General features: G+C 47.3%; 5 non-coding genes across 5 annotated transcripts; 3 read left to right on the top strand and 2 right to left on the bottom strand.

Moving 5' to 3' along the window:
- The first annotated feature begins 5134 nt into the window (after positions 1-5134).
- Positions 5135-5207, top strand: TRNAK-CUU (transfer RNA lysine (anticodon CUU)). The gene has a single exon. It is a non-coding gene; the product is annotated as a tRNA-Lys (tRNA).
- A 1131-nt stretch (positions 5208-6338) lies between these two features.
- Positions 6339-6411, bottom strand: TRNAD-GUC (transfer RNA aspartic acid (anticodon GUC)). The gene has a single exon. It is a non-coding gene; the product is annotated as a tRNA-Asp (tRNA).
- An 806-nt stretch (positions 6412-7217) lies between these two features.
- Positions 7218-7290, bottom strand: TRNAD-GUC (transfer RNA aspartic acid (anticodon GUC)). Its single transcript has one exon. It is a non-coding gene; the product is annotated as a tRNA-Asp (tRNA).
- Positions 7291-11667: 4377 nt separating this feature from the next.
- Positions 11668-11740, top strand: TRNAD-GUC (transfer RNA aspartic acid (anticodon GUC)). The gene has a single exon. It is a non-coding gene; the product is annotated as a tRNA-Asp (tRNA).
- A 955-nt stretch (positions 11741-12695) lies between these two features.
- TRNAD-GUC (transfer RNA aspartic acid (anticodon GUC)) lies at positions 12696-12768 on the top strand. The gene has a single exon. It is a non-coding gene; the product is annotated as a tRNA-Asp (tRNA).
- Positions 12769-24926: the final 12158 nt, after the last annotated feature.

The following is a 24926-nucleotide window of genomic DNA, read 5'->3' as shown; positions in this document are numbered from 1 at the left end:
GTGGCGCAATGGTTAGCGCGTTCGGCTGTTAACCAATAGGTTGGTGGTTCGACCCCATCCGGGAGCGGTGTTGTGAGGTCTCAGATGTGACGTAAAAAGTCAAGGTTTTTACATAATACCTGACGAGCATTTAACTTTTGGGCTTCCGTGGCGCAATGGTTAGCGCGTTCGGCTGTTAACCAATAGGTTGGTGGTTCGAGCCCATCCGGGAGCGGTGTTGTGAGGTCTCAGATGTGACGTAAAAAGTCAAGGTTTTTACACAATACCTGACGAGCATTTAACTTTTGGGCTTCCGTGGCGCTATGTTTAGCGCGTTCGGCTGTTAACCAATAGGTTGGTGGTTCGAGCCCATCCGGGAGCGGTGTTGTGAGGTCTCAGATGTGACGTAAAAAGTCAAGGTTTTTACACAATACCTGACGAGCATTTAATTTTTGGGCTCCCGTGGCGCAATGGTTAGCGCGTTCAGCTGTAATCGAAAGGTTGGTGGTTCGAGCCCACCCGGGAAAGGTGTTGTGGGGTCTCAAATGTAACGTAGAAAGCCAAAGTTTTTCAACAATACCTGACGACCATTTAATTTTTGGGCTTCCGTGGCGCAATGGTTAGCACGTTCGGCTGTTAACCAATAGGTTGGTGGTTCGAGCCCATCCGGGAGCCGTGTTGTGAGGTCTCAGATGTGACGTAAAAAGTCAAGGTTTTCCACAATACCTGACAACCATTTAATTTCGGAGCTTCCGTGGCTCAATGGTTAGCGCGTTCGGCTGTTAACCAATAGGTTGGTGGTTCGAGCCCACCCGGGAGCGGTGTTGTGGGATCTGAAATGTAACGTAGAAAGCCAAAGTTTTTGCACAATAAATGACGACCATTTAATTTTTGGGCTTCCATGGCGCAATGGTTAGCGCGTTCGGCTGTTAACCAATAGGTTGGTGGTTCGACCCCATCCGGGAGCGGTGTTGTGAGGTCTCAGATGTGACGTAAAAAGTCAAGGTTTTTACATAATACCTGACGAGCATTTAACTTTTGGGCTTCCGTGGCGCAATGGTTAGCGCGTTCGGCTGTTAACCAATAGGTTGGTGGTTCGAGCCCATCCGGGAGCGGTGTTGTGAGGTCTCAGATGTGACGTAAAAAGTCAAGGTTTTTACACAATACCTAACGAGCATTTAACTTTTGGGCTTCCGTAGCGCAATGGTTAGCGCGTTCGGCTGTTAACCAATAGGTTGGTGGTTCGAGCCCATCCGGGAGCGGTGTTGTGAGGTCTCAGATGTGACGTAAAAAGTCAAGGTTTTTACACAATACCTGACGAGCATTTAACTTTTGGGCTTCCGTGGCGCAATGGTTAGCGCGTTCGGCTGTTAACCAATAGGTTGGTGGTTCGAGCCCACCCGAGAGCGGTGTTGTGGGATCTGAAATGTAACGTAGAAAGCCAAAGTTTTTGCACAATAAATGACGACCATTTAATTTTTGGGCTTCCGTGGCGTAATGGTTATTGCGTTCGGCTGTTAACCAATAGGTTGGTCGTTCGACCCCATCCGGGAGCGGTGTTGTGAGGTCTCAGATGTGACGTAAAAAGTCAAGGTTTTTACATAATACCTGACGAGCATTTAACTTTTGGGCTTCCGTGGCGCAATAATTAGCGCGTTCGGCTGTTAACCAATAGGTTGGTGGTTCGAGCCCATCCGGGAGCGGTGTTGTGAGGTCTCAGATGTGACGTAAAAAGTCAAGGTTTTCCACAATACCTGACAACCATTTAATTTCTGAGCTTCCGTGGCTCAATGGTTAGCGCGTTCGGCTGTTAACCAATAGGTTGGTGGTTCGACCCCATCCGGGAGCGGTGTTGTGAGGTCTTAGATGTGACGTAAAAAGTCAAGGTTTTTACACAATATCTGACGAGCATCTAATTTTTGGGCTTCCGTGGCGCAATGGTTAGCGCGTTCAGCTGTTAATCGAAAGGTTGGTGGTTCGAGCCCACCCGGGAGAGGTGTTGTGGGGTCTCAAATGTAACGTAGAAAGCCAAAGTTTTTCCACAATACCTGACGACCATTTAATTTTTGGGCTTCCGTGGCGCAATGGTTAGCGCGTTCGGCTGTTAACCGAAAGGTTGGTGGTTCGAGCCCATCCGGGAGCGGTGTTGTGAGGCCTCAGATGTGAAGTAAAAAGTCAAAGTTTTACCTCAATACCTGACGAAAATTTAATTTTTGGGCTTCAGTGGCGCAATGGTTAGCGCGTTCGGCTATTAACCAATAGGTTGGTGGTTCGAGCCCATCCGGGAGAAGTGTTGTGACGTCTCAGATGTAACTTAAAATGTCAGAGTTTTTCCACAATACCTGACGAACATTTAATTTTTGGGCTTCAGTGGCGCAATGGTCAGCGCGTTCAGCTGTTAACCGAAAGGTTGGTGGTTCGAGCCCAAACGAGAGAGGTTTTGTGGGGTCTCAGATGTAGCGTGAAAAGTCGTAACTTTTCAACAATACCTGACAACCATTTAATTTCTGAGCTTCCGTGGCTCAATGGTTAGCGCGTTCGGCTGTTAACCGAAAGGTTGGTGGTTCGAGCCCTCCCGGGAGCGGTGTTGTGACGTCTCAGATGTAACGTAAAATGTCAGAGTTTTTCCACAATACCTGACGAGCATTTAATTTTTGGGCTTCCGTGGCGCAATGGTTAGCGCGTTCAGCTGTTAATCGAAAGGTTGGTGGTTCAAGCCCACCCGGGAGAGGTGTTGTGAGGTCTCAGATATAGCGTGAAAAGTCAAACTTTTTCCATAATACGTGATAACCATTTATTTTCTGATCTTTCGTGGCTCAATGGTTAGCGCGTTCGGCTGTTAACCAATAGCTTGGTGGTTCGAGCTCACCCGGGAGCGGTGTTTTTGGATCTCAAATGTAACGTAAATAGCCAAAGTTTTTCCGCAATACCTGACGACCATTTTTTTTTGGGCGTCCGTGGCGCAATGGTTAGCGCGTTCGGCTGTTAACCGAAAGGTTGGTGGTTCGAGCCCATCCGGGAGCGGTGTTGTGAGGTCTCATATGTGAAGTAAAAAGCCAAAGTTTTTCCACAATACCTGACAACCGTTTAATTTCTGAGCTTCCGTGGCTCAATGGTTAGCGCGTTCAGCTGTTAACCAATAGGTTGGTGGTTCGAGCCCACCCGGGAGCGGTGTTGTGTGATCTCAAGTGTAACGTAGAAAGCCAAAGTTTTTCCACAATACCTGACGACCATTTAATTTTTGGGCTTCCGTGGCGCAATGGTTAGCGCGTTGGGCTGTTAACCAATAGGTTGGTGGTTCGAGCCCATCCGGGAGCGGTGTTGTGAGGTCTCAGATGTGACGTAAAAAGTCAAGGTTTTTACACAATACCTGACGAGCATTTAATTTTTGGGCTACCGTGGCACAATGGTTACCGCGTTCAGCTGTTAATCGAAAGGTTGGTGGTTCGAGCCCACCCGGGAGAGGTGTTGTGGGGTCTCAAATGTAACGTAGAAAGCCAAAGTTTTTCCACAATACCTGACAACAATTTAATTTCTGAGCTTCCGTGGCTCAATGGTTAGCGCGTTCGGCTGTTAACCAATAGGTTGGTGGTTCGAGCCCATCCGGGAGCGGTGTTGTGAGGTCTCAGATGTGACGTAAAAAGTCAAGGTTTTTACACAATACCTGACGAGCATTTAACTTTTGGGCTTCCGTGGCGCAATGGTTAGCGCGTTCGGCTGTTAACCAATAGGTTGGTGGTTCGAGCCCATCCGGGAGCGGTGTTGTGAGGTCTCAGATGTGACGTAAAAAGTCAAGTTTTCTGCACAATACCTGACGAGCATTAAGCTTTTGGGCTTCCGTGGCGCAATGGTTAGCGCGTTCGGCTGTTAACCAATAGGTTGGTGGTTCGAGCCCACCCGGGAGCGGTGTTGTGTGATCTCAAATGTAACGTAGAAAGCCAAAGTTTTTCCACAATACCTGACAACCATTTAATTTCAGAGCTTCCGTGGCTCAATGGTTAGCGCGTTCGGCTGTTAACCAATAGGTTGGTGGTTCGAGCCCACCCGGGAGCGGTGTTGTGGGATCTCAAATGTAACGTAGAAAGCCAAAGTTTTTGCACAATACCTGACAACCATTTAATTTCTGAGCTTCCGTGGCGCAATGGTTAGCGCGTTCGGCTGTTAACCAATAGGTTGGTGGTTCGACCCCATCAGGGAGCGGTGTTTTGAGGTCTCAGATTTGACGTAAAAAGTCAAGGTTTTTACACAATACCTGACGAGCATTAAACTTTTGGGCTTCCGTGGCGCAATGGTTAGCGCGTTCGGCTGTTAACCAATAGGTTGGTGGTTCGAGCCCATCCGGGAGCGGTGTTGTGAGGTCTCAGATGTGACGTAAAAAGTCAAGGTTTTTACACAATACCTGACGAGCATTTAATTTTTGGGCTCCCGTGGCGCAATGGTTAGCGCGTTCAGCTGTTAATCGAAAGGTTGGTGGTTCAAGCCCACCCGGGAGAGGTGTTGTGAGGTCTCAGATATAGCGTGAAAAGTCAAACTTTTTCCATAATACGTGATAACCATTTATTTTCTGATCTTTCGTGGCTCAATGGTTAGCGCGTTCGGCTGTTAACCAATAGCTTGGTGGTTCGAGCTCACCCGGGAGCGGTGTTTTTGGATCTCAAATGTAACGTAAATAGCCAAAGTTTTTCCGCAATACCTGACGACCATTTTTTTTTGGGCGTCCGTGGCGCAATGGTTAGCGCGTTCGGCTGTTAACCGAAAGGTTGGTGGTTCGAGCCCATCCGGGAGCAGTGTTGTGAGGTCTCATATGTGAAGTAAAAAGCCAAAGTTTTTCCACAATACCTGACAACCGTTTAATTTCTGAGCTTCCGTGGCTCAATGGTTAGCGCGTTCAGCTGTTAACCAATAGGTTGGTGGTTCGAGCCCACCCGGGAGCGGTGTTGTGTGATCTCAAGTGTAACGTAGAAAGCCAAAGTTTTTCCACAATACCTGACAACCGTTTAATTTCTGAGCTTCCGTGGCGCAATGGTTAGCGCGTTCGGCTGTTAACCAATAGGTTGGTGGTTCGAGCCCATCCGGGAGCGGTGTTGTGAGGTCTCAGATGTGACGTAAAAAGTCAAGGTTTTTACACAATACCTGACGAGCATTTAACTTTTGGGCTTCCGTGGCGCAATGGTTAGCGCGTTCGGCTCTTAACCAATAGGTTGGTGGTTCGAGCCCACCCGAGAGCGGTGTTGTGGGATCTGAAATGTAACGTAGAAAGCCAAAGTTTTTGCACAATAAATGACGACCATTTAATTTTTGGGCTTCCGTGGCGTAATGGTTAGCGCGTTCGGCTGTTAACCAATAGGTTGGTCGTTCGACCCCATCCGGGAGCGGCGTTGTGAGGTCTCAGATGTGACGTAAAAAGTCAAGGTTTTCCACAATACCTGACAACCATTTAATTTCTGAGCTTCCGTGGCTCAATGGTTAGCGCGTTCGGCTGTTAACCAATAGGTTGGTGGTTCGACCCCATCCCGGAGCGGTGTTGTGTGGTCTCAGATGTGACGTAAAAAGTCAAGGTTATAAAGATGAAGGTTAATTTGTCTCACTTAATTTAAATTCGAATTTTTAACTAGCACTCTCGGCAACGGCCATATCTTAGGCCGAGTTACGTCGATTTTGAAAATGTTATTAAAAATCGAGGTACATTTTTATTTATTGTTCAATCGAGATGAAATCACTTTTAATGAGTGTTTTATTGGAATTACGTTACATATGAGACCCAACAACACCTCTCCCGGGTGGGCTCGAACCACCAACCTTTCGATTAACAGCTGAACGCGCTAACCATTGCGCCACGCAAGCCCAAAAATTAAATATTCGTCAGGTATTGTGGATAAGTTATGACTTTTTACGTTACATCTGAGACCCTACAACACCTCTCCCAGGTGGGCTCAAACCACCAACCTATTGGTTAACAGCCGAACGCGCTAACCATTGAGCCACGGAAGATCAGAAATTAAATGGTTGTCACGTATTGTGGAAAAGTTTTGACTTTTAACGCTATATCTGAGACCCCACAACACCTCTTCCGGGTGGGCTCAAACCACCAACCTTTCGATTAAGAGCTGGACGCGCTAATTACTGCGCCACGGAAGCCCAAAAATTAAATGTTCGTCAGGTATTGTGGAAAAACTCTCACATTTTACGTTACATCTGAGACGTCACAACACCGCTCCCGGGAGGGCTCGAACCACCAACTTTTCGGTTAACAGCTGAACGCGCTGACCATTGCGCCACTGAAGCCCAAAAATTAAATTTTCGTCAGGTATTGAGGTAAAACTATGACTTTTTACTTCACATCCGAGACCTCACAACACCGCTCCCGGATGGGATCGAACCACCAACCTTTCGATTGACAGCCGAACGCGCTAACCATTGAGCCACGGAAGCTCAGAAATTAAATGGTTGTCACGTATTGTGGAAAAGTTTTGACTTTTTACGCTACATCTGAGACCCCACAACACCTCTTCCGGGTGGGCTCGAACCACCATTCTTTCGATTAACAGCTGAACGCGCTAACCATTGCGCCACGGAAGCCCAAAAATTAAATGTTCGTCAGGTATTGTGGAAAAACTCTGACATTTTACGTTACATCTGAGACATCACAACACCGCTCCCGGATGGGCTAGAACCTCCAACCTATAGGTTAACAGCCGAACGCGCTAACCATTGCGCCACGGACGCCCAAAAAAAATGGTCGTCAGGTATTGCGGAAAAACTTTGGCTATTTACGTTACATTTGAGATCCAAAAACACCGCTCCCGGGTGGGCTCGAACCACCAAGCTATTGGTTAACAGCCGAACGCGCTAACCATTGAGCCACGAAAGATCAGAAAATAAATGGTTATCACGTATTATGGAAAAAGTTTGACTTTTCACGCTTCATCTGAGACCTCACAACACCTCTCCCGGGTGGGCTCGAATACCAACCTTTCGATTAACAGCTGAACGCGCTAACCATTGCGCCACGGAAGCCCAAAAATTAAATGCTCGTCAGGTATTGTGGAAAAACTCTGACATTTTACGTTACATCTGAGACGTCACAACACCGCTCCCGGGAGGGCTCGAACCACCAACCTTTCGGTTAACAGCTGAACGCGCTGACCATTGCGCCACTGAAGCCCAAAATTTAAATTTTCGTCAGGTATTGAGGTAAAACTATGACTTTTTACTTCACATCCGAGACCTCACAACACCGCTCCCGGATGGGATCGAACCACCAACCTTTCGATTGACAGCCGAACGCGCTAACCATTGAGCCACGGAAGCTCAGAAATTAAATGGTTGTCACGTATTGTGGAAAAGTTTTGACTTTTTACGCTACATCTGAGACCCCACAACACCTCTTCCGGGTGGGCTCGAACCACCATTCTTTCGATTAACAGCTGAACGCGCTAACCATTGCGCCACGGAAGCCCAAAAATTAAATGTTCGTCAGGTATTGTGGAAAAACTCTGACATTTTACGTTACATCTGAGACATCACAACACCGCTCCCGGATGGGCTAGAACCTCCAACCTATAGGTTAACAGCCGAACGCGCTAACCATTGCGCCACGGACGCCCAAAAAAAATGGTCGTCAGGTATTGCGGAAAAACTTTGGCTATTCACGTTACATTTGAGATCCAAAAACACCGCTCCCGGGTGGGCTCGAACCACCAAGCTATTGGTTAACAGCCGAACGCGCTAACCATTGAGCCACGAAAGATCAGAAAATAAATGGTTATCACGTATTATGGAAAAAGTTTGACTTTTCACGCTTCATCTGAGACCTCACAACACCTCTCCCGGGTGGGCTCGAATACCAACCTTTCGATTAACAGCTGAACGCGCTAACCATTGCGCCACGGAAGCCCAAAAATTAAATGCTCGTCAGGTATTGTGGAAAAACTCTGACATTTTACGTTACATCTGAGACGTCACAACACCGCTCCCGGGAGGGCTCGAACCACCAACCTTTCGGTTAACAGCTGAACGCGCTGACCATTGCGCCACTGAAGCCCAAAATTTAAATTTTCGTCAGGTATTGAGGTAAAACCTTGTCTTTTTACTTCACATCTGAGACCTCACAACACCGCTCCCGGATGGGCTCGAACCACCAACCTTTCGGTTAACAGCCGAACGCGCTAACCATTCGCCACGGACGCCCAAAAATTAAATGGTCGTCAGGTATTGTGGAAAAACTTTGGCTATTTACGTTACATTTGAGATCCAAAAACACCGCTCCCGGGTGGGCTCGAACCACCAACCTATTGGTTAACAGCCGAACGCGCTAACCATTGAGCCACGGAAGATCAGAAATTAAATGGTTGTCACGTATTGTGGAAAAGTTTTGACTTTTAACGCTACATCTGAGACCCCACAACACCTCTTCCGGGTGGGCTCGAACCACCAACCTTTCGATTAAGTGCTCGACGCGCTTATTATTGCGCCACGGAAGGCCAAAAATTAAATGTTCGTCAGGTATTGTGGAAAAACTCTGACATTTTACGTAACATCTGAGGTGTCACAACACCGCTCCCGGATGGGCTCGAACCACCAACCTTTCGGTTAACAGCCGAACGCGCTAGCCATTGCGCCACGGACGCCCAAAAATTAAATGGTTGTCAGGTTTTGTTGAAAAGTTACGACTTTCACGCTACATCTGAGACCCCACAAAACCTCTCTTTTGGGCTCGAACCACCAACCTTTCGGTTAACAGCTGAACGCGCTAACCATTGCGCCACGGAAGCCCAAAAATTAAATGGTCGTCAGGTATTGTGGAAAAACTTTGGCTATTTACGTTACATTTGAGATCCAAAAACACCGCTCCCGGGTGGGCTCGAACCACCAAGCTATTGGTTAACAGCCGAACGCGCTAACCATTGAGCCACGAAAGATCAGAAAATAAATGGTTATCACGTATTATGGAAAAAGTTTGACTTTTCACGCTACATCTGAGACCTCACAACACCTCTCCCGGGTGGGCTCGAACCACCAACCTTTCGATTAACAGCTGAACGCGCTAACCATTGCGCCACGGAAGCCCAAAAAATAAATGTTCGTCAGGTATTGTGGAAAAACTCTGACATTTTACGTTACATCTGAGACATCACAACACCGCTCCCGGATGGGCTATAGCCACCAACCTATTGGTTAACAGCCGAACGCGCTAACCATTGAGCCACGGAAGCTCAGAAATTAAATGGTTGTCAGGTATTGTTGAAAAGTTACGACTTTTCACGCTACATCTGAGACCCCACAAAACCTCTCTCGTTTGGGCTCGAACCACCAACCTTTCGGTTAACAGCTGAACGCGCTGACCATTGCGCCACTGAAGCCCAAAAATTAAATGTTCGTCAGGTATTGTGGAAAAACTCTGACATTTTACGTTACATCTGAGACGTCACAACACTTCTCCCGGATGGGCTCGAACCACCAACCTATTGGTTAATAGCCGAACGCGCTAACCATTGCGCCACTGAAGCCCAAAAATTAAATTTTCGTCAGGTATTGAGGTAAAACTTTGACTTTTTACTTCACATCTGAGGCCTCACAACACCGCTCCCGGATGGGCTCGAACCACCAACCTTTCGGTTAACAGCCGAATGCGCTAACCATTCGCCACGGACGCCCAAAAATTAAATGGTCGTCAGGTATTGTGGAAAAACTTTGGCTATTTACGTTACATTTGAGATCCAAAAACACCGCTCCCGGGTGGGCTCGAACCACCAACCTATTGGTTAACAGCCGAACACGCTAACCATTGAGCGATGAAAGCTCAGAAAATAAATGGTTGTCACGTATTGTGGAAAAGTTTTGACTTTTTACGCTACATATGAGACCCAACAACACCTCTCCCGGGTGGGCTCGAACCACCAACCTTTCGATTAACAGCTGAACGCGCTAACCATTGCGCCACGCAAGCCCAGAAATTAAATGTTCGTCAGGTATTGTGGAAAAACTCTGACATTTTACGTTACATCTGAGACGTCACAACACTTCTCCCGGATAGGCTCGAACCACCAACCAATTGGTTAACAGCCGAACGCGCTAACCATTGAGCCACAGAAGCTCAGAAATTAAATGGTTGTTAGGTTTTGTGGATAAGTGTGACATTATGCTTTGTATTATTAGTAGGCCAGTTTATGAACAGCCCCATATTAGCTTAATGTCTATTATTTATCTAATCTCTCGTGTATAAAAAGGCCCCCTCTCTGTGTTAAAAATTCAGTCTATCTCGGACCTCGATCATGTATAAATCATTGTAAATAAAACCATAGTTTTAAAGTATCAACTCCTGTGTAGTCGTACAAACACACAACATGGTGTCAGAAGTTCGTTAATGTGGTATTTAGTCGCGCGATATCACGGTTAGCTTTAATTCGTTAATCAGTAATCGACTAGATTTGCGGTCTACCTCGACACGGAAAATGCAGAACGCCGCAGCCTTTCAAGTGCAACCGCCTTGCCAATTCAACTTTTCGAATTCCAATGAGTGGCCCCGATGGAGGAGGAGGTTCGAGAGATTCAGATCCGCGTCCGGTCTTAGTTCCAAGACAGGAGAGGAACAAGTCAACGCGTTAATATACATGATGGGCGACAAAGCTGATGACGTATTCTTGTCATTTACGTTTGCCACCGATGCAGAGAAGTCTGACTTCTGCGTTCAGCTGTTAATCGAAAGGTTGGTATTCGAGCCCACCCGGGAGAGGTGTTGTGAGGTCTCAGATGAAGCGTGAAAATCAAACTTTTTCCATAATACGTGATAACCATTTATTTTCTGATCTTTCGTGGCTCAATGGTTAGCGCGTTCGGCTGTTAACCAATAGCTTGGTGGTTCGAGCCCACCCGGGAGCGGTGTTTTTGGATCTCAAATGTAACGTAAATAGCCAAAGTTTTTCCGCAATACCTGACGACCATTTTTTTTGGGCGTCCGTGGCGCAATGGTTAGCGCGTTCGGCTGTTAACCGAAAGGTTGGTGGTTCGAGCCCATCCGGGAGCGGTGTTGTGAGGCCTCAGATGTGAAGTAAAAAGTCAAAGTTTTACCTCAATACCTGACGAAAATTTAATTTTTGGGCTTCAGTGGCGCAATGGTTAGCGCGTTCGGCTATTAACCAATAGGTTGGTGGTTCGAGCCCATCCGGGAGAAGTGTTGTGACGTCTCAGATGTAACGTAAAATGTCGGAGTTTTTCCACAATACCTGACGAACATTTAATTTTTGGGCTTCAGTGGCGCAATGGTCAGCGCGTTCAGCTGTTAACCGAAAGGTTGGTGGTTCGAGCCCAAACGAGAGAGGTTTTGTGGGGTCTCAGATGTAGCTTGAAAAGTCGTAACTTTTCATCAATACCTGACAACCATTTAATTTCTGAGCTTCCGTGGCTCAATGGTTAGCGCGTTCGGCTGTTAACCTATAGGTTGGAGGTTCTAGCCCATCCAGGAGCGGTGTTGTGATGTCTCAGATGTAACGTAAAATGTCAGAGTTTTTCCACAATACCTGACGAACATTTAATTTTTGGGCTTCCGTGGCGCAATGGTTAGCGCGTTCAGCTGTTAATCGAAAGAATGGTGGTTCGAGCCCACCCGGAAGAGGTGTTGTGGGGTCTCAGATGTAGCGTAAAAAGTCAAAACTTTTCCACAATACGTGACAACCTTTTAATTTCTGAGCTTCCGTGGCTCAATGGTTAGCGCGTTCGGCTGTCAATCGAAAGGTTGGTGGTTCGATCCCATCCGGGAGCGGTGGTGTGAGGTCTCGGATGTGAAGTAAAAAGTCATAGTTTTACCTCAATACCTGACGAAAATTTAATTTTTGGGCTTCAGTGGCGCAATGGTCAGCGCGTTCAGCTGTTAACCGAAAAGTTGGCGGTTCGAGCCCTCCCGGGAGCGGTGTTGTGACGTCTCAGATGTAACGTAAAATGTGAGAGTTTTTCCACAATACCTGACGAACATTTAATTTTTGGGCTTCCGTGGCGCAGTAATTAGCGCGTCCAGCTCTTAATCGAAAGGTTGGTGGTTTGAGCCCACCCGGAAGAGGTGTTGTGGGGTCTCAGATATAGCGTTAAAAGTCAAAACTTTTCCACAATACGTGACAACCATTTAATTTCTGATCTTCCGTGGCTCAATGGTTAGCGCGTTCGGCTGTTAACCAATAGGTTGGTGGTTCGAGCCCACCCGGGAGCGGTGTTTTTGGATCTCAAATGTAACGTAAATAGCCAAAGTTTTTCCACAATACCTGACGACCATTTAATTTTTGGGCGTCCGTGGCGAATGGTTAGCGCGTTCGGCTGTTAACCGAAAGGTTGGTGGTTCGAGCCCATCCGGGAGCGGTGGTGTGAGGTCTCAGATGAGAAGTAAAAAGTCAAGGTTTTACCTCAATACCTGCCGAAAATTTAATTTTTGGGCTTCAGTGGCGCAATGGTCAGCGCGTTCAGCTGTTAACCGAAAGGTTGGTGGTTCGAGCCCTCCTTGGAGCGGTGTTGTGACGTCACAGATGTAACGTAAAATGTCAGAGTTTTTCCAAAACACCTGACGAACATTTAACTTTTGGGCTTCCGTGGCGCAATGGTTAGCGCGTTCAGCTGTTAATCGAAGGGTTGGTGGTTCGAGCCCGCCCGGAAGAGGTGTTGTGGGGTCTCAGTTGTAGCGTAAAAAGTCAAAACTTTTCCACAATACGTGACAACCATTTAATTTCTGAGCTTCCGTGGCTCAATGGTTAGCGCGTTCGGCTGTCAATCGAAAGGTTGGTGGTTCGAGCCCACCTGGGAGAGGTGTTGTAGGGTCTCAGATGTAACGTAAAAAGTCATAACTTATCCACAAAACCTAACAACCATTTAATTTCTGAGCTTCTGTGGCTCAATGGTTAGCACGTTCGGCTGTTAACCAATTGGTTGGTGGTTCGAGCCTATCTGGGAGAAGTGTTGTGACGTCTCAGATGTAACGTAAAATGTCAGAGTTTTTCCACAATACCTGACGAACATTTAATTTTTGGGCTTGCGTGGCGCAATGGTTAGCGCGTTCAGCTGTTAATCGAAAGGTTGGTGGTTCGAGCCCACCCGGGAGAGGTGTTGTTGGGTCTCATATGTAGCGTAATTCCAATAAAACACTCATTAAAAGTAATTTCATCTCGATTGAACAATAAATAAAAATGTACCTCGATTTTTAATAACATTTTCAAAATCGACGTAACTCGGCCTAAGATATGGCCGTTGCCGAGAGTGCTAGTTAAAAATTCGAATTTAAATTAAGTGAGACAAATTAACCTTCATCTTTATAACCTTGACTTTTTACGTCACATCTGAGACCTCACAACACCGCTCCGGGATGGGCTCGAACCACCAACCTATTGGTTAACAGCCGAACGCGCTAACCATTGAGCCACGGAAGCTCAGAAATTAAATTGTTGTCAGGTATTGTGGAAAAACTTTGGCTTTCTACGTTACATTTGAGACCCCACAACACCTCTTTTGGGTGGGCTCGAACCACCAACCTTTCGATTAACAGCTGAACGCGGTAACCATTGTGCCACGGTAGCCCAAAAATTAAATGCTCGTCAGGTATTGTGTAAAAACCTTGACTTTTTACGTCACATCTGAGACCTCACAACACCGCTCCCGGATGGGCTCGAACCACCAACCTATTGGTTAACAGCCGAACGCGCTAACCATTGCGCCACGGAAGCCCAAAAATTAAATGGTCGTCAGGTATTGTGGAAAAACTTTGGCTTTCTACGTTACATTTGAGATCACACAACACCGCTCCCGGGTGGGCTCAAACCACCAACCTATTGGTTAACAGCTGAACGCGCTAACCATTGAGCCACGGAAGCTCAGAAATTAAACGGTTGTCAGGTATTGTGGAAAAACTTTGGCTTTTTACGTTACATTTGAGACCCCACAACACCTCTCCCGGGTGGGCTCGAACCACCAACCTTTCGATTAACAGCTGAACGCGCTAACCATTGCGCCACGGAAGCCCAAAAATTAGATGCTCGTCAGATATTGTTAAAAACCTTGACTTTTTACGTCACATCTGAGACCTCACAACACCGCTCCCGGATGGGCTCGAACCACCAACCTATTTATTAACAGCCGAACGCGCTAACCATTGCGCCACGGAAGCCCAAAAGTTAAATGCTCGTCAGGTATCGTGTAAAAACCTTGACTTTTTACGTCACATCTGAGACGTCACAACACCGCTCCTGGATGGGCTCGAACCACCAACCTTTCGGTTAACAGCCGAACGCGCTAACCATTGCGCCACGGACGCCCGAAAATTAAATGGTTGTCAGGTATTGTTAAAAAGTTACGACTTTTCACGCTACTTCTGAGACCCCACAAATCCTCTCTCGTTTGGGCTCGAACCACCAACCTTTCGGTTAACAGCTGAACGCGCTAACCATTGCGCCACTGAGGCCCAAAAATTAAATGGTCGTCAGGTATTGTGGAAAAACTTTGGCTATTTACGTTACATTTGAGATCCGTAAACACCGCTCCCGGGTGGGCTCGAACCACCAACCTATTGGATAACAGCCGAACGCGCTAACCATTGAGCCACGGAAGCTCAGAAAATAAATGGTTATCACGTATTATGGAAAAAGTTTGACTTTTCACGCTACAACTGAGACCTCACAACACCGCTCCCGGATGGGCTCGAACCACCAACCTTTCGATTAACAGCCGAACGCGCTAACCATTGAGCCACGGAAGCTCAAAAATTAAATGGTTGTCACGTATTGTGGAAAAGTTTTGACTTTTTACGCTACATCTGAGACCACACAATACCTCTTCCGGGCGGGCTCGAACCACCAACCTTTCGATTAACAGCTGAACGCGCTAACCATTGCGCCACGGAAGCCCAAAAGTTAAATGTTCGTCAGGTGTTGTGGAAAAACTCTGACATTTTACGTTACATCTGAGACGTCACAACACCGCTCCCGGGAGGGCTCGAACCACCAACCTTTCGGTTAACAGCTGAACGCGCTGACCATTGCGCCACTGAAGCCCAAAAATTAAATTTTCGTCAGGTATTTAGGTAAAACCTTGATTTTTACTTCACATCTGAGACCTCACAACACCGCTCCCGGATGGGCTCGAACCACCAACCTTTCGGTTAACAGCCGAACGCGCTAACCATTCGCCACGGACGCCCAAAAAATAAATGGTCGTCAGGTATTGTGGAAAAACTTTGGCTATTTACGTTACATTTGAGATCCACAAACACCGCTCCCGGGAGGGCACGAACCACCAACCTATTGGTTAACAGCCGAACGCGCTAACCATTGAGCCAAGGAAGATCAGAAATTAAATGGTTGTCACGTATTGTGGAAAAGTTTTGACTTTTAACGCAACATCTGAGACCTCACAACACCTCTCCCGGGTGGGCTCGAACCACCAACCTTTCGATTAACAGCTGAACGCGCTAACCATTGCGCCACGGAAGCCCAAAAATTAAATGCTCGTCAGGTATTGTGGAAAAACTCTGACATTTTACGTTACATCTGAGACGACACAACACCGCTCCCGGGAGGGCTCGAACCACCAACCTTTCGGTTAACAGCTGAACGCGCTGACCATTGCGCCACTGAAGCCCAAAAATTAAATTTTCGTCAGGTATTGAGGTAAAACTTTGACTTTTTACTTCACATCCGAGACCTCACAACAGCGCTCCCGGATGGGCTCGAACCACCAACCTTTCGATTAACAGCCGAACGCGCTAACCATTGAGCCACGGAGGCTCAGAAATTAAATGGTTGTCACGTATTGTGGAAAAGTTTTGACTTTTTACGCTACATCTGAGACCCCACAACACCTCTTCCGGGTGGGCTCGAACCACCAACCTTTCGATTAAAAGCTGAACGCGCTAACCATTGCGCCACGGAAGCCCAAAAATTAAATGCTCGTCAGGTATTTTGGAAAAACTCTGACATTTTACGTTACATCTGAGACGTCACAACACCGCTCCCGGGAGGGCTCGAACCACCAACCTTTCGGTTAACAGCTGAACGCGCTGACCATTGCGCCACTGAAGCCCAAAAATTAAATTTTCGTCAGGTATTGAGGTAAAACTTTGACTTTTTACTTCACATCTGAGGCCTCACAACACCGCTCCCGGATGGGCTCGAACCACCAACCTTTCGGTTAACAGCCGAACGCGCTAACCATTGCGCCACGGACGCCCAAGAAAAATGGTCGTCAGGTATTGCGGAAAAACTTTGGCTATTTACGTTACATTTGAGATCCAAAAACACCGCTCCCGGGTGGGCTCGAAACACCAAGCTATTGGTTAACAGCCGAACGCGCTAACCATTGAGCCACGAAAGTACAGAAAATAAATGGTTATCACGTATTATGGAAAAAGTTTGACTTTTCACACTACATCTGAGACCTCACAACACCTCTCCCGGGTGGGCTCGAACCACCAACCTTTCGATTAACAGCTGAACGAGCTAACCATTGCGCCACGGAAGCCCAAATATTAAATGCTCGTCAGGTATTGTGGAAAAACTCTGACATTTTACGTTACATCTGAGACGTCACAACACCGCTCCCGGGAGGGCACGAACCACCAACCTTTCGGTTAACAGCCGAACGCGCTAACCATTCGCCACGGACGCCCAAAAATTAAATGTTCGTCAGGTATTGTGGAAAAACTCTGACATTTTACGTTATATCTGAGACGACACAACACCGCTCCCGGGAGGGCTCGAACCACCAGCCTTTCGGTTAACAGCTGAACGCGCTGACCATTGCGCCACTGAAGCCCAAAAATTAAATTTTCGTCAGGTATTGAGGTAAAACTTTGACTTTTTACTTCACATCCGAGACCTCACAACACCGCTCCCGGATGGGCACGAACCACCAACCTATTGGTTAACAGCCGAACGCGCTAACCATTGAGCCAAGGAAGATCAGAAATTAAATGGTTGTCACGTATTGTGGAAAAGTTTTGACTTTTAACGCAACATCTGAGACCTCACAACACCTCTCCCGGGTGGGCTCGAACCACCAACCTTTCGATTAACAGCTGAACGCGCTAACCATTGCGCCACGGAAGCCCAAAAATTAAATGCTCGTCAGGTATTGTGGAAAAACTCTGACATTTTACGTTACATCTGAGACGACACAACACCGCTCCCGGGAGGGCTCGAACCACCAACCTTTCGGTTAACAGCTGAACGCGCTGACCATTGCGCCACTGAAGCCCAAAAATTAAATTTTCGTCAGGTATTGAGGTAAAACTTTGACTTTTTACTTCACATCCGAGACCTCACAACAGCGCTCCCGGATGGGCTCGAACCACCAACCTTTCGATTAACAGCCGAACGCGCTAACCATTGAGCCACGGAGGCTCAGAAATTAAATGGTTGTCACGTATTGTGGAAAAGTTTTGACTTTTTACGCTACATCTGAGACCCCACAACACCTCTTCCGGGTGGGCTCGAACCACCAACCTTTCGATTAAAAGCTGAACGCGCTAACCATTGCGCCACGGAAGCCCAAAAATTAAATGCTCGTCAGGTATTTTGGAAAAACTCTGACATTTTACGTTACATCTGAGACGTCACAACACCGCTCCCGGGAGGGCTCGAACCACCAACCTTTCGGTTAACAGCTGAACGCGCTGACCATTGCGCCACTGAAGCCCAAAAATTAAATTTTCGTCAGGTATTGAGGTAAAACTTTGACTTTTTACTTCACTTCTGAGGCCTCACAACACCGCTCCCGGATGGGCTCGAACCACCAACCTTTCGGTTAACAGCCGAACGCGCTAACCATTGCGCCACGGACGCCCAAGAAAAATGGTCGTCAGGTATTGCGGAAAAACTTTGGCTATTTACGTTACATTTGAGATCCAAAAACACCGCTCCCGGGTGGGCTCGAAACACCAAGCTATTGGTTAACAGCCGAACGCGCTAACCATTGAGCCACGAAAGTACAGAAAATAAATGGTTATCACGTATTATGGAAAAAGTTTGACTTTTCACACTACATCTGAGACCTCACAACACCTCTCCCGGGTGGGCTCGAACCACCAACCTTTCGATTAACAGCTGAACGAGCTAACCATTGCGCCACGGAAGCCCAAATATTAAATGCTCGTCAGGTATTGTGGAAAAACTCTGACATTTTACGTTACATCTGAGACGACACAACACCTCTCCCGGGTGGGCTCGAACCACCAACCTTTCGATTAACAGCTGAACGCGCTAACCATTGCGCCACGGAAGCCCAAATATTAAATGCTCGTCAGGTATTGTGGAAAAACTCTGACATTTTACGTTACATCTGAGACGTCACAACACCGCTCCCGGGAGGGCTCGAACCACCAACCTTTCGGTTAACAGCCGAACCCGCTAACCATTCGCCACGGACGCCCAAAAATTAAATGTTCGTCAGGTATTGTGGAAAAACTCTGACATTTTACTTCACATCTGAGGCCTCACAACACCGCTCCCGGATGGGCTCGAACCACCAACCTTTCGGTTAACAGCCGAACGCGCTAACCATTCGCCACGGACGCCCAAAAATTAAATGGTCGTCAGGTATTGTGGAAAAACTCTGACATTTTACTTCACATCTGAGGCCTCACAACACCGCTCCCGGATGGGCTCGAACCACCAACCTTTCGGTTAACAGCCGAACGCGCTAACCATTCGCCACGGACGCCCAAAAATTAAATGGTCGTCAGGTATTGTGGAAAAACTTTGGCTATTTATGTTACATTTGAGATCCAAAAACACCGCTCCCGGGTGGGCTCGAACCACCAACCTTTCGATTAACAGCTGAACGCGCTAACCATTGCGCCACGGAAGCCCAAATATTAAATGCTCGTCAGGTATTGTGGAAAAACTCTGACATTTTACGTTACATCTGAGACGTCACAACACCGCTCCCGGGAGGGCTCGAACCACCAACCTTTCGGTTAACAGCCGAACCCGCTAACCATTCGCCACGGACGCCCAAAAATTAAATGTTCGTCAGGTATTGTGGAAAAACTCTGACATTTTACTTCACATCTGAGGCCTCACAACACCGCTCCCGGATGGGCTCGAACCACCAACCTTTCGGTTAACAGCCGAACGCGCTAACCATTCGCCACGGACGCCCAAAAATTAAATGGTCGTCAGGTATTGTGGAAAAACTTTGGCTATTTATGTTACATTTGAGATCCAAAAACACCGCTCCCGGGTGGGCTCGAACCACCAACCAATTGGTTAACAGCCGAACGCGCTAACCATTGAGCCACAGAAGCTCAGAAATTAAATAATTGTTAGGTTTTGTGGATAAGTTATGACTTTTTACGTTACATCTGAGACCCTACAACACTTCTCCCAGGTGGGCTCGAACCACCATCCTTTCGGTTAACAGCCGAACGCGCTAACCATTGCGCCAAGGAAGCCCAAAAATTAAATGGTAGTCAGGTATTGTGGAAAAACTTTGGTTTTCTACGTTACATTTGAGATCCCACAACACCGCTCCCGGGTGGGCTCGAACCACCAACCTTTCGATTAACAGCTGGACGCGCTAATTATTGCGCCACGGAAGCCCAAAAATTAAATGTTCGTCAGGTATTGTGGAAAAACTCTGACATTTTACGTAACATCTGAGACGTCACAACACCGCTCCCGGATGGGCTCGAACCACCAACCTTTCGGTTAACAGCCGAACGCGCTAACCATTGCGCCACGGACGCCCAAAAAAAAAATGGTCGTCAGGTATTGTGGAAAAAACCTTGACTTTTTACGTCACATCTGAGACGTCACAACACCGCTCCCGGATGGGCTCGAACCACACACCTATTGGTTAACAGCCGAACGCGCTAACCTTTGAGCCACGGAAGCTCAGAAATTAAATGGTTGTCAGGTATTGTAGATAAGTTATGACTTTTTACGTTACATCTGAGACCCTACAACACCTCTTCCGGTTGGGCTCGAACCACCAACCTTTCGGTTAACAGCCGAACGCACTAACAATTGCGCCAAGAAGGCCCAAAAATTTAATGGTCGTCAGGTATTGTGGCAAAACTTTGGCTTTTTACGTTACATTAGAGATCCCACAACACCGCTCCCGGGTGGGCTCGAACCACCAACCTTTCGGTTAACAGCTGGACGCGCTAACCATTGAGCCACGGAAGCTCAGAAATTAAATGGTTGTCACGTATTGTGGAAAAGTTTTGACTTTTTACGCTACATCTGAGACCCCACAACACCTCTCCCGGGTGGGCTCGAACCTTCAAAATTTCGATTAACAGCTGAACGCGCTAATCATTGCGCCACGGAAGCCCAAAAATTAAATGTTCGTCAGGTATTGTGGAAAAACTCTGACATTTTACGTTACATCTGAGACCTCACAACACCGCTCCCGGATGGGCTCGAACCACCAACCTATTGGTTAACAGCCGAACGCGCTAACCATTGCGCCACGGAAGCCCAAAAATTAAATGGTCGTCAGGTGTTGTGGAAAAATCCTTGACTTTTTACGTCACATCTGAGACCTCACAACACCGCTCCCGGATGGGCTCGAACCATCAACCTATTTGTTATCAGCCGAACGCGCTAACCTTTGAGCCACGGAAGCTCAGAAATCAAATGGTTGTCAGGTATTGTGGATAAGTTATGACTTTTTACGTTACATCTGAGACCCTACAACACCTCTTCCGGTTGGGCTCGAACCACCAACCTTTGGGTTAACAGCCGAACGCGCTAACCATTGCGCCAAGGAAGCCCAAAAATTTAATGGTCGTCAGGTATTGTGGCAAAACTTTGGCTTTCTACGTTACATTTGAGATCCCACACCACCGCTCCCGGGTGGGCTCGAACCACCAACCTATTGGTTAACAGCCGAACGCGCTAACCATTGAGCCACGGAAGCTCAGAAATTAAATGGTTGTCACGTATTGTGGATAAGTTTTGACTTTTTACGCTACATCTGAGACCCCACAACACCTCTTCCGGGTGCGGCTGAACCACCAGCCTTTCGATTAACAGTTGAACGCGCTAATAATTGCGCCACGGAAGCCCAAAAATTAAATGTTCGTCAGGTATTGTGGAAAAACTCTGACATTTTACGTTACATCTGAGACGTCACAACACCGCTCCCGGATGGGCTCGAACCACCAACCTTTCGGTTAACAGCTGAACGCGCTGACCATTGCGCCACGGAAGCCCAAAAATTAAATGGTCGTCAGGTATTGTGGAAAAATTTTGGCTTTCAACGTTACATTTGAGATCCCAAAACACCGCTCCCGGGTGGGCTCGAACCACCAACCTATTTGTTAACAGCCGAATTCGCTAACCATTGAGCCACGGAAGCTCAGAATTTAAATGGTTGTCAGGTGTTGTGGAAAAAACCTTGACTTTTTACGTCACATCTGAGACGTCACAACACCGCTCCCGGATGGGCTCGAACAACACACCTATTGGTTAACAGCCGAACGCGCTAACCTTTGAGCCACGGAAGCTCAGAAATTAAATGGTTGTCAGGTATTGTAGATAAGTTAAGACTTTTTACGTTACATCTGAGACCCTACAACACCTCTCCCGGGTGGGCTCGAACCTTCAACCTTTCGATTAACAGCTGAACGCGCTAATCATTGCGCCACGGAAGCCCAAAAATTAAATGTTCGTCAGGTATTGTGGAAAAACTCTGACATTTTACGTTACATCTGAGACCTCACAACACCGCTACCGGATGGGCTCGAACCACCAACCTATTGGTTAACAGCCGAACGCGCTAACCATTGCGCCACGGAAGCCCAAAATTTAAATGGTCGTCAGTTGTTGTGGAAAAAACCTTGACTTTTTACGTCACATCTGAGACGTCACAACACCGCTCCCGAATGGGCTCGAACCACACACCTATTGGTTAACAGCCGAACGCGCTAACCTTTGAGCCACGGAATCTCAGAAATTAAATGGTTGTCAGGTATTGTAGATAAGTTATGACTTTTTACGTTACATCTGAGACCCTACAACACCTCTTCCGGTTGGGCTCGAACCACCAACCTTTCGGTTAACAGCCGAACGCACTAACAATTGCGCCAAGAAGGCCCAAAAATTTAATGGTCGTCAGGTATTGTGGCAAAACTTTGGCTTTCTACGTTACATATGAGATCCCACAACACCGCTCCCGGGTGGGCTCGAACCACCAACCTATTGGTTAACAGCCGAACGCGCTAACCATTGAGCCACGGAAGCTCAGAAATTAAATGGTCGTCACGTATTGTGGAAAAACTTTGGCTTTCTACGTTACATTTGAGATCCCACAACACCGCTCCCGGGTGGGCTCGAAAAACCAACCTATTGGTTAACAGCCGAACGCGTTAACCATTGCGCCACGGAAGCCCAAAAATTAAATGGTCGTCAGGTATTGTGGAAAAACTTTGGCTTTCTACGTTACGTTTGAGATCCCACAACGCCGCTCCCGGGTGGGCTCGAACCACTAACCTATTTGTTAACTGCTGAACGCGCTAACCATTGCGCCACGGAAGCCCAAAAATTAAATGCTCGTCAGGTATTGTGTAAAAACCTTGACTTTTTACGTCACATCTGAGACCTCACAACACCGCTCCCGGATGGGCTCGCACCACCAACCTATTGGTTAACAGCCGAAAGCGCCAACCATTGAGCCACGGAAGCTCAGAAATTAAATGGTTGTCACGTATTGTGGAAAAGTTTTGAATTTTTACGCTACATCTGAGACCCTACAACACCTCTTCCGGTTGGGCTCGAACCACCAACCTTTCGGTTAACAGCCGAACGCACTAACAATTGCGCCAAGAAGGCCCAAAAATTTAATGGTCGTCAGGTATTGTGGCAAAACTTTGGCTTTCTACGTTACATATGAGATCCCACAACACCTCTCCCGGGTGGGCTCGAACCTTCAACCTTTCGATTAACAGCTGAACGCGCTAATCATTGCGCCACGGAAGCCCAAAAATTAAATGGTCGTCAGGTATTGTGGAAAAACTTTGGCTTTCTACGTTACGTTTGAGATCCCACAACACCGCGCCCGGGAGGGCTCGAACCACCAACCTATTGGTTAACAGCCGAACGCCCTAACCATTGCGCCACGGAAGCCCAAAAATTAAATGATCGTCAGGTATTGTGGAAAAACTTTGGCTTTCTACGTTACATTTGAGATCCCACAACGCCGCTCCCGGGTGGGCTCGAACCACTAACCTATTGGTTAACAGCCGAACGCGCTAACCATTCAGCCACGGAGGCTCAGAAATTAAATGGTTGTCACGTATTGTGGAAACGTTTTGACTTTTTACGCCACATCTGAGACCCCACAACACCTCTCCCGGGTGGGCTCGAACCATTAACCTTTCGATTAACAGCTGAACGCGCTAACCATTGCGCCACGGAAGCCCAAAAATTAAATGCTCGTCAGGTATTGTGTAAAAACCTTGACTTTTTACGTCACATCTGAGACCTCACAACACCGCTCCCGGATGGGCTCGCACCACCAATCTATTGGTTAACAGCCGAAAGCGCTAACCATTGAGCCACGGAAGCTCAGAAATTAAATGGTTGTCACGTATTGTGGAAAAGTTTTGAATTTTTACGCTACATCTGAGACCCTACAACACCTCTTCCGGTTGGGCTCGAACCACCAACCTTTCGGTTAACAGCCGAACGCACTAACAATTGCGCCAAGAAGGCCCAAAAATTTAATGGTCGTCAGGTATTGTGGCAAAACTTTGGCTTTCTACGTTACATATGAGATCCCACAACACCGCTCCCGGGTGGGCTCGAACCACCAACCGATTGGTTAACAGCCGAACGCGCTAACCATTGAGCCACGGAAGCTCAGAAGTTAAATGGTCGTCACGTATTGTGGAAAAACTTTGGCTTTCTACGTTACATTTGAGATCCCACAACACCGCTCCCGGGTGGGCTCGAAAAACCAACCTATTGGTTAACAGCCGAACGCGTTAACCATTGCGCCACGGAAGCCCAAAAATTTAATGGTCGTCAGGTATTGTGGAAAAACTTTGGCTTTCTACGTTACGTTTGAGATCCCACAACGCCGCTCCCGGGTGGGCTCGAACCTCTAACCTATTTGTTAACTGCTGAACGCGCTAACCATTGCGCCACGGAAGCCCAAAAATTAAATGCTCGTCAGGTATTGTGTAAAAACCTTGACTTTTTACGTCACATCTGAGACCTCACAACACCGCTCCCGGATGGGCTCGCACCACCAACCTATTGGTTAACAGCCGAAAGCGCTAATCATTGAGCCACGGAAGCTCAGAAATTATATGGTTGTCACGTATTGTGGAAAAGTTTTGAATTTTTACGCTACATCTGAGACCCTACAACACCTCTTCCGGTTGGGCTCGAACCACCAACCTTTCGGTTAACAGCCGAACGCACTAACAATTGCGCCAAGAAGGCCCAAAAATTTAATGGTCGTCAGGTATTGTGGCAAAACTTTGGCTTTCTACGTTACATATGAGATCCCACAACACCTCTCCCGGGTGGGCTCGAACCTTCAACCTTTCGATTAACAGCTGAACGCGCTAATCATTGCGCCACGGAAGCCCAAAAATTAAATGGTCGTCAGGTATTGTGGAAAAACTTTGGCTTTCTACGTTACGTTTGAGATCCCACAACACCGCGCCCGGGAGGGATCGAACCACCAACCTATTGGTTAACAGCCGAACGCCCTAACCATTGCGCCACGGAAGCCCAAAAATTAAATGATCGTCAGGTATTGTGGAAAAACTTTGGCTTTCTACGTTACATTTGAGATCCCACAACGCCGCTCCCGGGTGGGCTCGAACCACTAACCTATTGGTTAACAGCCGAACGCGCTAACCATTCAGCCACGGAGGCTCAGAAATTAAATGGTTGTCACGTATTGTGGAAACGTTTTGACTTTTTACGCCACATCTGAGACCCCACAACACCTCTCCCGGG

The sequence above is a fragment of the Phalangium opilio genome, unplaced genomic scaffold, assembly GCF_054372755.1.
Source record: "Phalangium opilio isolate 3A_F unplaced genomic scaffold, DU_Popi_V2 ptg000390l_1, whole genome shotgun sequence".
NCBI lineage: Eukaryota > Metazoa > Arthropoda > Arachnida > Opiliones > Phalangiidae > Phalangium > Phalangium opilio.
Note: the sequence above shows the minus strand (reverse complement) of the source record. Positions and strands in the feature narration are given on the sequence as shown.